Below are 13,635 nucleotides of genomic sequence, written 5' to 3'. Positions count from 1 at the left end.
TAGTTACACAACACTTTCTCCTGGTATACTATGGAATATCCCACTTGTCACTTGTATTTTCTTCGCATACACACTCGCCTAAAGGCTCGTGTGTATACCGAGAAAATACAAGTGACTCGTGGGATATTCCATAGTATACCACTCGAAAGCGTTGCATAACTAGTATGTATTTGATCCACACATATTCAGTGATTATACATGTACTCTGCATGCATGGTCACAGTGCATGCAGAAAATTCTTTATAACACATCCCAAAAAGTTTTTTAAAATATTTTTTACTGTTCAACTTTCACTCCTTTTCTTGGAAGAGGAGGGACGTAGAATAAATGCTTTCTCTTCAAATGAGAACATGGGACAAAATTTTCCACTATCACAAATTTAAACTCTACCAACAGTCACAGAATATCTTACATTCCTTCAAGATGAAAAATATTTGAAACAATTTTTTTCATTGCATGTATTTACCTACATAATTTTTATTACCTTTCATCATTACCAATAAATGGATTGCCAGAGATGCTGGAAAAAGCTGGATTGAGCTCTAGCATACTGTATGAAGTGGACCTGCCAAAACTTTCTTGATTTGAGGGCAACAGTGTATCTTATTCCTCGACGGTGTTCCCAGTTACATCAACACTGGAAAAAAGGGAAATGCTTCTATTTAGCATGAAGATGGGGGTCCCTTCATGCAGCCCAGGTTGGCTTGCCGCTAAGTGTGGGAACTATAGTGAAATAAACACGTCTTTTTTAACACACCCTGGTCTCGCTGAATGGTGGTGTCTTCTATTGAAAGACGAAAAACAAACATTCCATCCCGGGTTGGCTATTTGTAGACTCTTTACATGGAAATTGTCAAACCTTCTACCCGGGTCAACCCGAGTTAATAAGAGTGTTGGGGCTGACCCAGGGCTGAAAGGTTTTTCCATGTAAATATTTACAGAAAATTGACTAAAAAAGGGGATCTCGTTGGACGTACATCTATACACGGTATGTAAGCACAAAATTTATATATTGCAAAAAATTGGTTACTTACTCTACATGCAGGAGGAACTGAGACAGATCTTCCCTTCGCTCGCCACTAGGTCTTCCAGTTTGGTTTTGTTGATCTTGCAGTTGCCGCTCTATGCACTGAAGGACTTCAGCTTAGCAGCTAGCACTCTGTTCCTGTTCTTCCCTAAGGTTCTGATTTTCTCTGGTGAGAATGCGGTTGCTTTCCACCAACTGCTCTAAAAGCGGGACACAGTTGTCGCCCAAATTGGCGCACTTCTGCCATTTTTATCCTTGGTTTATTACACATTCCTTTCGGTGAACTCGATCAAAAATGTGTTCAATCAGTACAAAGCAAAATTTGTACTTCCTTAGTACTTGCAGGAGATGAATGTACAAGTACTAGAATCCAAAACGCACGCAAATATAAATTTTGTACAGTAACAATAAGACCTCCTGTTGTTGCGCCTCGTTTTCCTTCCTATCGCCGGTCAGTGACAACCAGGGCTCAAGGGTATCTCCAGCAGAGTCGCGGGAAAGTCAAGTCAAAGAAGACAAAGGGGATCGAACATCAGACGAAAATTTAGCTTCCAGCAACGTCTGTGATATTTGAAAGGTACGTTTTGCCATTTTTGGATTTTTCTTTTCTGGCCTCCTCAATTAGGTAGTGCCAACAAATCGTGGTATGCTCATGCTTTAAATATCAGCTATATGTTGTCATGTGCTTTGATGGCCTCACTTTCTGCCCGCACAAAGCGTTTCAGATGTAAAAAGCTAATAATAATAATAAACTTTATTTCCGTTTCTCAAACTCATTAATAATTCATGACGTTATAAGCCAACCAGAGCGCCCCATTCGGGTCAGGTGGATGAGTTGGAAACTCAATGAAACACCAGTTGAAAATCACTAGTGTTTCATCACGTTTTCATCACTAGTGTTTCATCACGTTTTCATCACTAGTGAAAAAATTGTTCTTAATCTGCATATTCATATATTACTCAAACACAGCTTTACATGAATCATTAATTTTTAATAAACAATTACCAGGAAAAACATTTCAAATTACAAACTGACAAGCCTAAGTCATTTGAAATTAAAGTTTACAGTACATTTCTTAAAGTCGCCAAAACAGACTGGCATAGTATCCATATCCACATTCTGAGAAACTTTTTCTACCTTCCGTGACACGGACTCACTGCTGGAATCGACACTAATTGTCGCACTTACTAGCTAGCCTAGTGTAAGCGGCTGAACTTTGTGCAATTCATACTCTTTAAAAACTCCACCAACCTCGAGTATTGGAACATTGACACTTCGCACTCGTTGCCAATCCTCAAAAATCCCTATTGCCCACTTATTTTTATATCTGGTAGACTTCGGTACTGCTCTCTCTACGCAAAGTTCTTCCTCGATTGTTTTCGGGGAGCGAAACCTTCCTTCGGCCATGGCAAAAACAATATGTAAATCCCTTCAAGTTCACAACGCTTTTAGAATACAAATTTGGTGCAACGCGAAACTATTGGATAATTAAAAACAAAAGCTCACAAATACAATGAATGCCGACTGAATACAACTAATCACACATACAAGGCATTTTAAAGAAAAATGGGAAAAAATACGACACTGCATAATTTTGTATTGTTTCTTTAGAGAAGTCATTTCAAAAACTCGTGCATCGTGTTTCATCACGATTTCCAAACACTCGAAAACAGATGAAAGCACTCGGCCGAAGCGGCCTCGTGCTTTCATCTGTTTTCTCGTGTTTGGAAATCGTGATGAAACACTCGCACTCGTTTTTGAAATAGTACGTCTAAAAATGTTTAGCTGAGGGGAAAAGTCCCCTCTACTAATTGTGGACACCTGACTAAGAAAAAACGTAAAAAAATTAAACCTATCATTATACAACTATTACAATTAATAATTTAAAGTTAAAATAAGTTAAAAAAAGAGCTATTTACATTATAAAAACGGGTGAAAAAGTAAATATATTTATATGATAAAAAAGACTATATACATGGCTAGTATTAATAGTCACAGAGGCGGCAATTGCATCGTTCATTTTTTACAAACTTATTGAAGTCACGTTTCCGAATGGTTTTCTTAAATGTCTTAAGTGACTTCTTCGCCCCCAGGTATCTAATAGAGTGCTTTCGGTACGTCACTGTAGAGAAGCGGGGCATCGAAAAGTCTGATTGCCTCAGCTGGTAGGACGACTGATGAGGCTTAAATAGCTGACGGATCGGATTTGGGCTAAGCCCATTTTTAACCTTATACATCAGTATGCATATATCTTGCAATCGCCTGTTTTTTAAAGTAGGTAGTTCTGCCCTCTTTAGTAAAACTTCGTAGCTTGATCGATCATCTTTAAAAAACTGCTTTTAATCCTCTTTCTTGTATCCTTTCCAATCTACGTGTATCACTTGCACGACAGAAATGCAGGACTAGATGACAAAATATTAAGTGAGGTAGAATAGCTGCTTTATAAAGCTGTAATTTGGCTTTTGTTGGGATAAGATTTTTTAGTCTCATAATGATTCCTATTCTTTGGCTCGCCTTTTTGCATACAGTAGTGATATGGTCTCTAAAACTTAGTTTATCATCTATTGTTACTCCCAAAAGATTCAGACTGTTCGATGGACTGATTTCAGTATTTTTTATCTTAATCACATCTGTGTGGTACTGGTTGGCACCATTGCTACAGATGTTCATAGTCTGATACTTTCTGAGATTTCCTTCCAATAAGTTGGAGTCGTACCACTTGGTAGCGAGAGCAGCGCTTTCCTTTAATTTTGTGGTGACAGAATGTAAGTCTGCCCCCATTTCGTATATCTGGTGGTCATCAGCATACATCATATCATTTTGGAAAATATTCCAAAGAAGGGGTCCCAGTGTGGATCCTTGCGGACATCCTCGACTTGTACATATAAACGAGCTTGTAAGGGATCCTATTCTCACCCGATTGTATTGATCACATAGGTAGCTACGTAATAGGTTTATCGCATTATCTTCGAATCCGTAAGCTTTCAATTTACTTAGCATAAGTGGAAGTGGTGCACTATCCACGATTCTACTAAGCTCACGAGGGTGGTTTCACAGCTGTTATTCATTCTGTAACGGTGAGGCCATCTGCCAAACATTCTTCGAAATTTATCATGATTTGCTTGGCCAACAATTTTTCAAATACTTTATCTACACAAGAAAGGACTGTGACAGGTTGATAATTTTCCTTCACACAGCGATCACCACTTTTAAAGACAGGTGAAGAATTGTTATTGTTACCAAATTATAACAAGAAGAATTGAAGAATTGTCACCAAATTAAAACAAAATCTATTTTTGCCTCCATCTTATAGTATTGGCCTAAATTCTAATTATGAATGACATCTACATGTAGAAAATTACAAACTACTAAATTGGAACACGTGCAAAACAAAGTGTGTTGCGGGGAGAGGTAGGGTAGGAATGGTGTGCTCTGTTCTGCGTGTAGACATCTGGGCTGGGTTGAAAGCATGGTTAAGCTAATCCGGGATTAGAGTGGAAATTGATTTCAATTTTATAACATTTTGTGGAGGTTTTCTGTTAATGTTTTCTGTCCCGCAGTTTTGAGCTGGACCAATCTCAAAACTTCACAAAGCATTAGCTATTGAAAACCCTTCACACAACAGAAAGCCATCCCAATAAAATGTTTCATTACCATCGCCCGACCGACCCATTTTTTTTCGAAAAGTTATCTCTTTCCAACACGCATCTCCTTTGTAACAACCCGGCTCAGTGTCTTAATCTAAAATAATTAAAACAGATCCATGTATGGTATGTGCAGTTTTAAAATACAAAGGGGAAAATATAAAAGGAAATGTTTGTATTGGTATCACATGCTACTGTATTATCTGTATATTAAACGAAAAATAAGTGCCCACTCACAAGGCAAGGTCAAAAACTTTAATTAGCTCCCAGGCGCTTAATGAAATAAATAGGGTACATTTTTCTGACACGTTGTCTGCTCATATAGACAATCTCACAGCTTTAATATTTCCAAAATAAAAGTATTTTCAAATAGCTAACATGACTGGGGTCTGTTGAAGGCACAAATGTAATAACTGGTCACAAATGTAATAAAGGTCACAAGTGTAATAACAATTGGTCACAAATGTAATAAAGGTTACAAGTGTAATAACAATTGGTCACAAATGTAATAAGGATCACTCAGATTTAAAAATTAAACCGAAAGGTAATTTGAACTATTTAAGATGTCTCATTGTGTTTGTTATACGTTATACTGTCACAGGTTTTCTCCCCTACCTTCTTGCTGCATGCTAAATAAGGGTAAAAACAATAGAAGAAGCCTTGTCAGGGCGGCCAAAAGGAGGCCAAAAGGTGGCCGCTAAATAAAGGTTTTCTTTACTGTATTGTACTGAGAAAAATTTCCGGTTTTGATGCCTGGCCGTCTAATGGGTGGCGGCTTAATGACTGGCCGCTTAATGGGTGGCCGTTAAATAGGTGCTCGGCTGCAATTGTTTATTCTTGAATCATTGAAGTGATTGTTCCCAGTGAGGATGACTTCTTGACTTAACCTACTTAACCCTTCATTTCCCAGGGCACAAACAGCAAGAATTTATTGATGTATGTGTTTACTTTTCAAGAACTACAAAATAAAACGTAGGACTACAACAGCCACAGGATCTATATTTTTTTAAAAAGCTGGCTTACGTGATTGATGACAGGTTTACTTTTGTGTTTCGATGTGATCAGAGCCCGATTGATGTGATCAGATCACGATTGTACTAACTTTTAGTACATTTTAACGTAAGTTAAGTTTATTTAAACTACCATTCCTTGTTTCAGTGCTTCTTTTTTTGCATCATGTACCAACGAAAATTTATATTGGAACTACTATAAAGTAAATCGATTCGTAAATGGAATTTCAACTCTTAGATTCGACCGAGATAGCAATAGCACGTAGACACAGTGTCTAGACACAGAATCCCCGCTGTCTTAGATAGTTTGGACCAAGTTGCATTGTTCTGGAATTCCGTCCAAGATGAAGTCTGTATGTTTACTGGTTCTGACTCTCTTTGTCTGCTTCATAGCCCTTTCCGTGGCCACAAATAGCAAAGGCAAAGGACTTGGAGTTCGAGATAAATCAGCCATTCCCGACGAGATTTATGATGCTCTGATAAGTATAATTGAAGGTGAACGTCTGCCATCAGTGAAGGAACGAACACGTGCACAGCGATCAGCAGCAGTACGATACTGGAGAGCGAATGGGGATTTAACAGTTAAGGAGGAAAGAGGCCGTAAATTTATTTACTCCAAAGCAAAAGGACGTCGAATACTAAGAGTTTTGGAAGTGTGCAAGGTTGTTGCTGATGAATACGAACGGCTGAAAGGAACGGGGGCTGCAAAGTTAGTGTCATCTCTCAAGCAGAACTTTGCTGGTCTCAGCAGGATCAAAGTGCAAAAAATTCTTAACACTGACAAACAGCATTACAAAAGGAATGCAAAGTTCTGTAATAAGGCAAGATTGAAGCCAATTCGGGCAAGAGACGTTCAAATGAGACACCAAATTGATTTAATGGATATGGGACAAAAAGGTGCTATCAAATTTAATGGTGTGTCATATAGGTACGTTCTGTCGGTAATGGATGATTTCAGTCGGTTTGTTTGGCTCCGTCCAGTTAGCGTAAAAAGCGATGAATTGGGAATCTTATATTTGGAACATGGTCCTCCTCAGGTAATTCAATGTGACCAAGGGGGTGAGTTTAAAGGAGCTGTCAAGGAGATTTGCCGCCAGCTGGAAATAAATAATTTGTAGTCCTCCTTACCACCCGCAATCTCAAGGAAAAGTTGAACGGAGCCATAGAAAACACACTTCTGGCCTAGAAAACACCCTTTAAAGTGTACTTTGCACGCCACTGTAATTCATAAAACACAGCCATGACAGATGAAGAGGTGGTCGAAAATGCTGGTAAATGTAATCCATCAGAAGGAGACCGAAGACGGCGCTCTAAACATGCCTCAAACATCAGGAGGCAGGCTGCTAAAGCAAGTGAACGATGCAGTAAAAGAATGGTAAGAGGACATTTGCGAGCCCATCCACCCTCAAAATACAATGTTGGAGAAAAGGTTTATGTGCGCTTGCCAAGAAAAGGAGGCATCAAAAGTGCTCAAAAGAAGCGTTATGTTATTGAAGTCCTAATAATGAAAAGGAACAGTCGTCGACAGGTATATAAAGTAGCCTACACTTCGCCTGTAACTGGTAAAAAGAAAGAAAATTGGTTGCCTGTCGACGACATTACAAGCCTCACCCTCGGAGAAGAGAAAAGAAAACAAAGAGCGGCAAGGCAGTCAAAGAAACGACAGAAAGCCCATCGTAGTAGTTATTACATCCCAATGGAACCAGACGATTACAAGAAAATAATTGAGGATCAGGGCTTCGGCGTTGAATATAATCCACCTGGCGACGGTTCTTGTCAATTTGCCGCTTTAGCACATCAGCTATCAGCTTTAGGCATTTTCAGATCCACTGAAACAATGCGTAGAGAAATAGTAGGTTATCTGGAGAAAAATGCAGTCGATAACGAGGGTTTTCCGCTTTTGGAGTTTCTTCCAGAGTTTGGGAAGAATATTTACGATACATGGCCAGAAGTAACACTTTTGGAGATCAAATAACCCTGTTTGCAGCAGCAAATCTATATAATATTAACATTCAAGTCATATCTACGCTTGGACCTGGTGCACAGCATTTCTTTGAACCCTCTTCTAGCGTCCCTTTAGGTGCTGTGTACCTCGGCCATTTCGCTGCGGGCGAGCATTACGTAAGTCTTCTGCCATTGTTTTCTGATAGTGGAAGTGACACGCCTGAATGTGATAGCGGAAGTGGTGAGGTCACAAGTGGAGTTGGTAGAAGTGGCGAGGTCCCCTGTACAGCTGGTTTTGATGAAATTAGTAGAAGAGACACAGGTGGTAATGGCGAGAGTGGAGAGGAAACAGCTGCTGACAGCAAATGTGACGGAAATACAAACAGAAGTGGCGGGAACACAAGTGCTGGTGGAAGTGGCGGGAACACAAGTGCTGGTGGAAGTGGCGGGGATACAGGTGATGGCGGAAGTCGTGGCAAGACAGGCGGCGATGGAGACAGTGGTGGGGATAGGGATGAGCTACCACGCTACTCACAGCAGTTAAACAACGATGTTTTGGAAAGTATCATCAAAATTACCTTGATTACCTTCCCGCATATGAGATCGTCCTTAAGAGCTGTCAATACATTCTTCAGAGAAACCGTGGACAAAATACCTTGCCCCACAGTGTACATTCCCGAGCTTGCTGAAGAAACTATTGTTATAAGTATACGAAAACTGGTAATTCTGAAGGGGAAATGCAGTAGTGCTGTTGAACGTCTTCGAGAAGTGATAAATTCACCTAAATGGTATCACGCATGGGTAAGATTAGTTCTACTAGAATATGGCTGGTTTGCAATATCTGCTATCTTTTGGAAAAAAGCTAAAAACAATAAAAAATAAACATTTTGTCGCTTTTTAGGGTGGCCTAAGGAAACCTGTTCGGTGTTGGGTTCCAAAAGCATAACTTTACTTTGTTTTTCTTTTGCGATGACTGCTGTTGTTCCTATAATTAGCGTCTGATAAGGAGACAACATACAAGGGGTATTGTGATTTTGTCACTAAATTTTACATGGCTTTTGCGAATAGAAATCTTTTTTGGTTGTTAGAATCTTGCAGTTAAAGTGTATAACTACCAATCAGTCCAAGTGTTAGTTCTGGTTAAAAGTATGTTTATCCGGTTACGTTAGTTTCAGTTAATGTTTATTTCCCTTCATATCTGATTGTTTGTTTGTTTGTTTGAGATGGGACATAGATAGCACAGGTCCTTTTTTGATTACGAGACGATTTAACTATGGGTTGATTTTACTGTAACTGGCTGCTTGATGGTCCGGTTCACAGAGTTGCAAAACTGACAACTGTAGTTTCCCGGTCATGTATGATAGGACGACGTGGAAAAACTTGTCATTTAATAAATGAATGTTAGTTCTACTTAAATGCTGTAAGTCAGAGTTGTTCTAGAGATTGATCTAAGCAATAAAAAGAATCAAACGGTCAGGCTTATTTGGATCTTTCCAGACGGGGGGATCCCCCCCCCCTGTAACTTCCAGAATATTTAATATGAGTATAGATGTTTTTATATGTACAATATTGAAAAAGCTATGACGTCACAAACAAACCCATACGTCAGTTTTTACATTTGAATGCACTCTACCCTTTGGCCTTTGTCCCGTCAAAGAAAGATGGAAGCTACCCGAGTTTTTGTTTTCAGGTCACGTCACTTACCAAACATGGTCATGACTACCTAACGTGATGGCAATATGCAATAGAAGAAACATGACCAAAAGCCAACCCAAGGATAATAGGGGAGCTCAAGATATGACAGTTAGAAGTCTCCCCTAGCAGGCATTTTGTAGTTAAGGGTCTCCCCCCTTAAGCAATTACAATGAAACTTAGTGATTATATAGAACATCCACAGATCTGTCTTTTGTTATACGTCACGTGAGACGATGACGTCACACCACGTGACAAATGACAATTACGTCATGATGTCTAAATAGTCGCCATCTTGAAATGTAACATCCCAAGAACAATGAAACGGTCCAAAACAAATAGCTGCATTAAAGCTATTTTCAATTAATAAAAGCACAAAAATTTCAAATGAGGAATATACGTCAATTTCCGGACACGACAACCTGTCTTACCAAGTTATTTCCAGATAAATTTTAGATAAACTCGCAAAGTTTGGCAGTGTTTGGTTGAATATTTAAACAGTTATAAACGCTCAAAGTCAGCGCGGGCATCCCCCCCCTCTCACCCGGTCTTCTGGATAGAGTTTATCTTCACCATATTGAAACATAAAAACTTGTTACAGAAAATATTTAAAATTATGCTTCAAGCTACTTCATACCATCATGGACCAATTAGCAAGTTTAAAACTATAATCTGCCTAATGTTCCATTCATTTATTTTCATAATAACAAAAGTTGAGGTTAAAAAGCGGAGAGAAAAAAAATTTCTTCACATAAAAAGAGTTTTGCTGCGTAGCACTCAATAGTTACAATAAATGTTCAATAAGTGTTCTTGGAGTGCATAGATAGTTGTTTTTAAAACAGACGTTTCCGGGAAACCCCTTCATCAGTGTAAATATGATGTAAATATATATGATCATATTTACACTGATGAAGGGGTTTCCCCGAAACGTCTGGTGTTTTTTAAACAACTATCTATGCACTCCAAGAACACTTATTGAACAAACAATTTCTTCAACTTGTTAAGTTGTTTTTTTCATTTGTTTTTCATCTTCGTCAAGATTGTTAATACATTTGTGATTTATTACATTTGTGACCAATTGTTATTACACTTGTGACCTTTATTACATTTGTGCCTTCAACAGGGTCTTGTTGTGGTGAGCATTTTGCACTTAAATTTGATGTTGTTTTATTTATTTTTATTGTAGAAAACACAGTATAGCATCAAGGATTTGCAGATGGGAAAACACAATAAAGCATCAAGAAAAAGATACCTACAACGATGAAGAAATTGACTGAAAGAAAAAGTGAGCACAAGTGAGTCCTGTACAGTTGTAGACAGTAATAATAAAGAAAAAGCGAAGTTAGACCAAGAACAAGAAAATAGTGATGATGAAGTTCAGAAGCATGAGCATCAATGGAGCATTGAAGAAAATGAACTACTGTATCCCAATGATCTACCAATGTAAAATGTAAAAAAAAATGTAAATGTTGTTTATAGTGGTCATGCACTTAGCTTCAGATCTCTTCGAGATAGCTAGTTTACAGGCATGCCACTGAAACAGAGGAAACAAATATTTTAAATGAACATAACAAGTTTAAAAATCCCAACTGGTAGGAGGCAGACCAGTTGGCTATATAAAAAGCGTGAAAGAGGATTTGAACCCGAGACAATCGAGAAACAAATCCAACTAGTGACAAAGGCAGGTCTTGAACCGGGGACCTCCAGATTATAAAGGCCAGCGCCCAAACCACTCGGCCATGCTTGCCTCCCTAGCAATGGAGAAACTTTTCCGCCCATTCAAGGCAAAGAATGCTCCCCTTTGGTTGGGATTCAGGAGATTTAATCAAACGAAAAGAAGACTTTTTCACTTACTGAAAAACGCTCTTGAGCAGTTATGAATGGGCTTAATTAATAAAAGGTACGTACCATTAAGACATTTCTGTATAATCTGAAAGTGACATGCACTCACATATTTTACTGTATAGCAAAGTAGGGTATTTTTGGGGTAGTCTGTAAGTGACATCCTTAATGTCAGGTGTTAATAAGCTTGGCTTGGAGTGATTGTGATCATGAGTGCCCAAACTTTTGATGCTGGTTTGAAATCGATTTCATTGAGGTACATATTACGACGGTACATATTATGACGCTGCTTAGAGTGCGAGATCTTTATACTTGGGACAGTCATGCAAGTGACAACTCAATGTCAGATCTTTTAAGCTTGATTGTACCAGTGAGTGACCACATTTCCAAATAAAATTTTGATGCTATTTTGATTTCATTAAATTTCATTGATTTTATTTATGGGCCCATCAATATTTTTACAATATTTCCACACGGTAATGTGAAATAATGATTCAAATGATTTTTAGCTTAATGAGAGTTTTTATGTGCATGGTTTAGATTTGAGGTCTAGGCCTAGACTTCCAGTTTAGAAACTTCAATAATAATTATTAATGCCGGATTAGAAACTTCAAGTGTTTTGTGCATATGGCAGCATTTACTAATGACTGGTGTTAATGGCGAACAGGAACTTATTTTCCTTCGAGCAGGTATCTTTAACAAGCAACAGGATGTTAGCGCTTTTACTATCTGTCCCTTTCATCGATCTGAGCTTGGAATTGGATGGAGAAAAAGTTCCAGTTCATGCAAAGTTCCTCACGACATTGCTTATCACAATAAAGGGAAGACTTCTAAAGGAGATAGAGGTGTAGGAAGAGAAATATCAAATGTCATATTCCAGAAAACTGGTATCCTTGTTCCCGTGGGGTCAGGTATGACGTTGTGAAATTCTTTTATATCCCCATGTAAAATACGGTATTATTTATAGTCGTGTCTCGTTTATTTCACTGCTTTAAATTGAATTATTGTTCTGTGGATGCTTCCTTCATTAGCAGTTTACTTAAAAAGATTACTTACAGAACAGTGGTCAGTAGACATTTCTAATTATTTCATTCTACAAAGAAATATCCGACTCAAAATTATTTCATTTCAAACGCCAAACTTTCTGTTTGTATCGAGGGGAGACAGAACCGGGACCGAGTGTGTCATCTGTTGCCTTAGCTGAAAAAAGGAAACAGCGCCTTGATTGTTGTTTAAAAAAAAACAGCAACAATAGACATCCGCTAGAATGTCTTCTGCTATATGACGGTTTCTCCAGAACTCACACTTAGAGGCAAAGTTTTTCTACAATTCTCTATTTTCCAATTGCCTTTTGTTTGCCCCCCAAATTTTGCATAAACTATTGGTTTCAAATTCTCTTGGGAGGACTGCATATTTCCAAAACAATAGTTAATGCAAAATTTGGGGGGCAAACAAAGTGCATTATGGGCAATTGGAAAATAGAGAATAGTACTTGATTGGATAGAAGCATGCTTTAACATTTTGCAAAATAACTTTTGTTACCATTGTGACATTGCAAGTCATACTCTTTCCTCTTAAGTAGTAGGTGTTGCTGCATTTCTTGGCTACTTGTCGATTGCCAATCATTGTGAGGGATATTGTGATTCAATGTTGGCATATATTTCACAATTTTGAACTGTATGCATTGTTTTTAGACAGCTCAAGATTTTGGTGGCCCAAGAAAGGAATTCTTTGACCTCAATTGCATGAAGTGAAGGAGAAATATTTTGATCATGATCTGCGGGTGGATCTTAAAGAAGACTATGAGACAATGGGAGTCAATGCGTTAGTATTAGTTTACTGGCTGCAACGTCTCAGTCTTTCTTGTCTGAAAACATTTGAATTATTAGTTTTGCAGGTGTTCCACGTTAAGTAGAGGAAAAGACAATTTATTTTCTTGTTGTTATTCCTGATAGTAGTCTAACGGATTTTGTTTAGTCTGATATAAATCTGAGGTAATCATTTTCTAGATATTAGAATGATCATATGATTTCGAGGTAGCTCAAGAGGTCTATTTGAGAACTTTACAAATTGGATATAAATGGTATTAAAAGTGGAAACAAATAAGTGTTAACCATTATTTTATTACGTTTGTAACACGAATGGGCATTCTACAGAATGGAAAAATTCCCAGGTTTCTAAAGGTAGAGATATTTTTTAGCATAGTGCCATCTCCATGTATTGCGTACCTGAGAGGTTTAGTTGTGCACAAGGCTACAGTATGTGTTGTTTTGTTTTTTAGATTGGAAAGTGCCTCCCGAAATTCCTGCATTTATTACGTCCATAAAACGAAGTTGAAGGACAAATATCCCGAGGTTATAAAAGATTGAAAAAAAATATTCTCTACCATTCAATGTCACAGTTGAAACAAAAATTAGAGAGTTCCAATATAAATTATTAAACAATATAATTTTCACAAATGAGAGGTTATTCCGT

Source organism: Oculina patagonica, chromosome 4, assembly GCF_052425735.1.
Source record: "Oculina patagonica isolate OP01 chromosome 4, crgOcupat, whole genome shotgun sequence".
NCBI classification, from domain to species: Eukaryota; Metazoa; Cnidaria; class Anthozoa; order Scleractinia; family Oculinidae; genus Oculina; species Oculina patagonica.
The sequence above is the reverse complement of the archived record's forward strand: the minus strand, read 5'-3'. Positions refer to the sequence as shown.